This window comes from Oncorhynchus keta, chromosome 5 (genome assembly GCF_023373465.1).
Source record: "Oncorhynchus keta strain PuntledgeMale-10-30-2019 chromosome 5, Oket_V2, whole genome shotgun sequence".
NCBI lineage: Eukaryota > Metazoa > Chordata > Actinopteri > Salmoniformes > Salmonidae > Oncorhynchus > Oncorhynchus keta.
In genome coordinates this window covers 4,272,314-4,278,426 of record NC_068425.1, presented here as the reverse complement: position 1 = coordinate 4,278,426, position 6,113 = coordinate 4,272,314, and positions in this window count along the sequence as shown.

The following is a 6,113-nucleotide window of genomic DNA, read 5'->3' as shown; positions in this document are numbered from 1 at the left end:
ACTGTAAGTCGCTCTAAATAAGAGTGTCTGCTAAATGACCAAAATGTAAATCAAAACACAAACAGTTTGAGAGCGGAGCTTCTTAGAATAACACCCAGCAATGTGCTTTGCAAGTGTTCATTTTTACATTTATATGTTGGTCATTTAGCAGACGCTCTTGTCCAGAGCAATTTACAGTCAGTGCATTAAAGGACCCCCTCCCAGAGGAAGTTGCCGCCACTATTTCAACATAATACCTGTCCTAGAGATGAAATGCACATTTAAGTTCCACCTCTGAACAATGATGAAGACTACTTATACATATTCACAATAAAAAAATATATTTAAAAAACAGCTAGCAAGTTACAACAATTAGATCGGTTGCTAGCTAGCTTTATCACTAGCTAGCATGTCATTTCTGGCCAAGAAATATTTCAGCTATCCATTTATTCCAAGTAATAATTTAAGCGGGCTACTTTCACGTTTATTTTTGTATGACGAAATACATGTATTCTAATTAAACTGTTGAATTGTACTTCAAGCCAGTGAATTACAAATGACAAAATAGGTATTGACACTATTGAAATACCTATATCAAATACACGAAACAGAAATACTGCCCATCGTTGACACTAAGCTGCCTGCACTGTAAATCAGCAACAGTTTTCTAACCACTATACTTCCAGTAATGCACTGTAACATCTAGAAATACACCATGTTGCTGTAGTCAGCTGTTAACTTAATATGCTGTACATTTGTGTTTCAGCAAAAATCTGTGCTGCCAGTATTTTACTGTAAAATTACAGTAGCCTTCTGGCTAGTGTGCTGCCAGTAATGAACTGTAAAAATGACAGGACCTTTTTTTCAGTGTAGACAGATGGGTAGGCAGGTAGATAGGTTGGTAGGCAGACAGGTAGGTTAGTAGGTCAGCAGGCAGGGAGGCAGATCAGTAGGCAGGTAGGTGGGAAGGCAGGCAAGTAGGAAGGCAGGCAGGTAGGTTAATAGTGAGGAACATTACTAAGAAGATTATAACCCAAAGTAACTTCAAACAGTGAAAACCTGCATTTGAGTCCCTGGGGCACTGACCTCCAGGGGTGCAATTTCAAGAGAAGCCTGGATTTATTTGTTTCTCAATAGGTAACATTCCAGATCACTTACCAGGTGGGTGCAGATAACAACATGCCAATCACTGGGCTGGAGCACAACATGGTAATCTTAATGATGTGCTGGCTGACGTCAGAGATAAGACTGCAGTCCAAGGGTGATCGCTTATCTAACTTTCCCCTCTGTCGGGATATGAATTATGACATTCATGGACATGTGGAATGAGTCCCAAATTGCACCCTATTCCCAATATAGTGCACTACTTTTGACCAGGGTGCACTTTATAGGGAATTGGGTGCCATTTGGGATGCAATCTATTTGTCCCCTGGGATTGCAGACCTATCATATCCAGGTTATGTTTCTATTGAAGCCTTATATGTTCTGGAAAAGATACGTTATCTAGGTTATGCTTCTGTTCAGGAAATGCTTGATGGTGGTTCAAAATTGTTTGGTAGTAGTTGAACAAAACAATGTTACACTAGTTGAACAAAACCAATGAAACTACAAAACTAAGACACTATTAAATCTTTAATATTCAAATATTTCCTAACGAACAAATAATGTTACAGTGTTAAAATATATCACAACATGGGACAATTAGATTCTTCCTCTATAGAAATAGGACAGTTAAAATATCAACCTTTGAAGGGTTCTATCAACACCATCATTAAGTTTGCTGACGACACAAAGGTGGTAGGCCTGATCACCGACAACGATGAGACAGTCTATAGGGAGGAGGTCAGAGACCTGGGAGTGTGGTGCCAGGACAACAACCTCTCCCTCAACGTGAGCAAGACAAAGGAGATGATCGTGGATTACAGGAAAAGGAGGACTGAACATCGACGGGGCTGTAGTGGAGCGGGTTGAGAGTTTCAAGTTCCTTTGTGTCCACATCACCAACAAACTATCATGGTCCAAACACACCAAGACAGTTATGAAGAGGGCACGACAACACCTTTTCCCCCTCAGGAGACTGAAAAGATTTGTCATGGGTCCCCAGATCAAAGTTCTACAGCTGCACCATCGAGAGCATCCTGACCTGTTGCGTCAACTGCAGGTATGGCAACTGCTCGGCATCCGACTGTCAGGCGTATGGCTCAGTAGATTACTGGGGCCAAGCTTCCTGCCATCCGGGGCCTATATACTAGGCGCTGTCAGACGAAGGCCCAAAAAATGTCAAAGACTCCAGTCACCCAAGTCATAGACTGTTCTCTCTGCTATCACACTGCAATGTGGTACTGGAGTGCCAAGTCTAGGTTCAAATGGCTGAACAATTAATCAAATGGCCACTTAGACTATTTGCATTGACACCCCACCCCCCACCTTTTGTTTTTACACTTCTGCTACTCACTGTTTATTATCTACGCATAGTCCCTTTACCCCTATCTACATGTACAAATTACCTCGCCTTACCTGTACCTGCACACATTTTTCTTGTCAATAAAGTTTTCTTGTCAATGCAGCAAACAAGACAGCAACTTTCAATCATATATCATTGGTTGGGATATTAATCAGCAAATATATTTTAAGAAAAATATTATAAAAAAAGTAATACAATACAAAAAAACACCCATGACACATACAGTACCAGTCAAAAGTTTGGACACACCTACTCATTCAAGGGTTTTTCTTTATTTTTACTATAGTGAAGACGTCAAAACTATTAAATAAAACATATGGAATCATGTAATAACCAAAAAAGTGGTATAAAGTAGTCACCCTTTGCCTTTACAGCTTTGCACACTCTTGGCATTCTCTCAACCAGCTTCACCTGGAATGCTTTTCCTAAAGTATTGAAAGTGTTCCCACATATGCTGAACACTTGTTGGCTACTTTTCCTGCATTATGTGGTCTAACTCATCCCAAACCATTTAAATTGGGTTGAGGTCGGATGATTGTGGAGGCCAGGTCATCTGATGCAGCACTCCATCACTCTCTTTCTTGGTCAAATAGCCCTTACACAGCCTGGAGGTGTGTTTTGAGTCATTGTCCTGTTGAAAAACAAATTGTAGTCCCACTAAGCGCAAACCAGATTGGATGGCATTTCGCTGAAGAATGCTTTGGGAGCCATGCTGGTTAAGTGTGCCTTGAAATCTAAATAAATCACTGACAGTGTCACCAGCAAAGCATCACCACACCATCACACTCCCTCTTCCATGCTTCATGGTGGGAACCACACATGCGGAGATCATCTGTTCACCTACTCTGCGTCTCACAAAGGCACAAAGGTTGGAACCAAAAATCTCAAATTTGGACTCATCAGACCAAAGGACAGATTTCCACTGGTGTAAGGTCCATTGCTCATGTTTCTTGGCCCAAGCAAGTCTCTTCTTGTTGTTTGTGTCCTTTAGTAGCGGTTTCTTTGCAGCAGTTTGACCATGAAGCCCTTATTCACTCAGTCTCATCTGAGCAGTTGATGTTGAGATGTGTCTGTTACTTGAACTCTGTGAAGCATTTATTTGGGCTGCAATCTGAGGTGCAGTTAACTCTAATGAACTTATCCTCTACAGGAGAGGTAACTCTGGGTCTTACTGTCCTGTGGCGGTCCTCTTTTTTGTTTTTTTGCGACAGTACTTGAAGAAACTTCAAAGTTCTTGAAATGTTCTGCATTGACTGACCTTCATGTGTTAAAGTAATAATGGACTGTCATTTTTCTTTGCTTATTTGAGCTGTTCTTGCCATAATATGGACTTGGTCTTTTACAAAATAGGGTTATCTTCTGTATACCTCCTCTACCTTGTCACAACACAACAGATTGGATCAAACGCATTAAGAAGGAAAGAAATTCCACAGATGAACTTTTAACAAGGCATACCTGTTAATTGAAATGCATTCCAGGTGACTACCTCATGAAGCTGGTTGAGAGAATGCCAAGAGTGTGCAAAGCTGTCATCAAGGCAAAGGGTGGTTACTTTGAAGAATCTCAAATATAAAATATATTATGATTTGTTTAACTCTTTTTTGGTCATGTAACGTGTACGCTGGGAGTCGGGAAGCATGTTCAGGGAGTGTATTTAAGAAATAAATTAACATAGAACAAAACAATCAACATGGGCAGCGTACAGACTTTCTTACGTTTATAGGATATAACTAACAGTACTCGTTAACACCCACTAAATGGCAATAAGTAAAAAGAATAGAGAAGAAAAATTTAAAGGGGAAACAACAACTAAAACTAGATTGTTGGTTAAGGGCTTGTAAGTAAGCATTTTAACGGTAAAGGTTGTATTTGGCGTGTGTGACAAATACAATTTGATTTGATACACTGAGTATAAAAAACATTAAGATCACCTGCTCTTTCCATGACAGACTGACCAGGTAAAAGCTATGATCTCTTATCGATGTCACTTGTTAAATCCACTTCAATCATTGCAGATGAACGGGAGGAGAAGGGTTAAAGAACACACACACACACACACACACACACACACACACACACACACACACACACACACACACACACACACACACACACACACACACACACACACACACACACACACACACACACACACACACACACACACACACACCAGCCTTGTTGGAGCCGGTGATGTGTTTATGTATTTGAAGAGTCTCCGGAAGGCAGTGTAAGTGGCCTTGTCCATGAGACAATTGCATGTGTTGGTTTGTGTCATGAACTGCCACGCTGCTGGGTTTTTCATGCACAACTGTTTCCCGTGTGTATCAAGAATGGACAAAGCATTGGAGTCAACATGGGCCAGCGTCCCTGTGGAACGCCTTCGACACCTTGTAGAGTCCATGACCAGACAAATTGAGGATGTTCTGAGGGTAACCTTAATCACCCACAATCTGCATTCAGAATGACTGCCAGGGTAGGGAAGATTGAATACTGAGACTACCTCAATCATCTAAACTGGAACAACTACCTCAGTAATGTATGCAATAAATCCAATTACTAACAAATTGGATTAGTTTAGGAAACTGTATGTTCTTTATCTTTGTGTAGCATAAAATTAATCAACCAATCAATTTACATGCAAAAACAGATATTACAGTAAAACAAATAATTCTGAAAATCTCCAATAGCTCATGCTGGGAAATATTATATATGGTTCTATGTAGAACCCTTCTTGCCTTCCAAAGAATCATCAAAGAACCCTTTCTTCCAAAAACAGTTCTTAGAATGTTTAAGATTCTAGGTAAAACCCTTTGACTTACAAAGAACCCTTGTCTTCCAAAAATGGTTATTCTGATCCAAGCAGTTCTTGGTAGAACCTTATCCCTCTGCAAAGAACCCCTTTGGAACTATTTTTTTCCAAAGAGTGTCCTTATCTGTTTTCTTGCTACTCTGAAGTATTTGAGTATTTGAGCTTCCTTCTTAGAACATGCCCTCGTTCGTAGCGGCGGCACTGAATGGCGAAAGGTGTACAGTGTTCACTGTGTTTTTGAAAAGAGTGACAAAGTCGCTCTGGATAGGAAGGTCTGCTAAATTACTCAAATGTCAAATTTAACATTTCATTTGTAATGTTCATTGTAATCTCTCATGGACAGACTATATAACATATATGGTATCTGACACATTTACCCAAGAGTTTATGTTCATTATAATTATCACACCCTGACCATAGTTTGCTTTGTATGTTTCTATGTTTTGTTGGGTCAGGGTGTGATCTGAGTGGGCATTCTATGTTGCATGTCTAGTTTGTCTATTTCTATGTTTGGCCTGATAGGTTCTCAACCAGAGGCAGGTGTTAGTCATTGTCTCTGATTGGGAACCATATTTAGGTAGCCTGTTTGGTGTTGGGTTTCGTGGGTGATTGTTCCTGTTTCTGTGTTTGCACCAGATAGGACTGTTTTAGGTTTGCTCACGTTTTGTTAGTTTATTCATGTATAGTTTCTTTATTAAAGAACAATGAATAACAACCACGCTGCGTTTTGGTCCGCCTCTCCTTCACCTCAAGAAAACCGTTACAATAATCCTACTGTATTCACCACCACTCGAGTACGACCAAGGAGCTGGAGAGGATTTGTTTGGCATATTTTTAAGAGGAAACCAACTCAACACA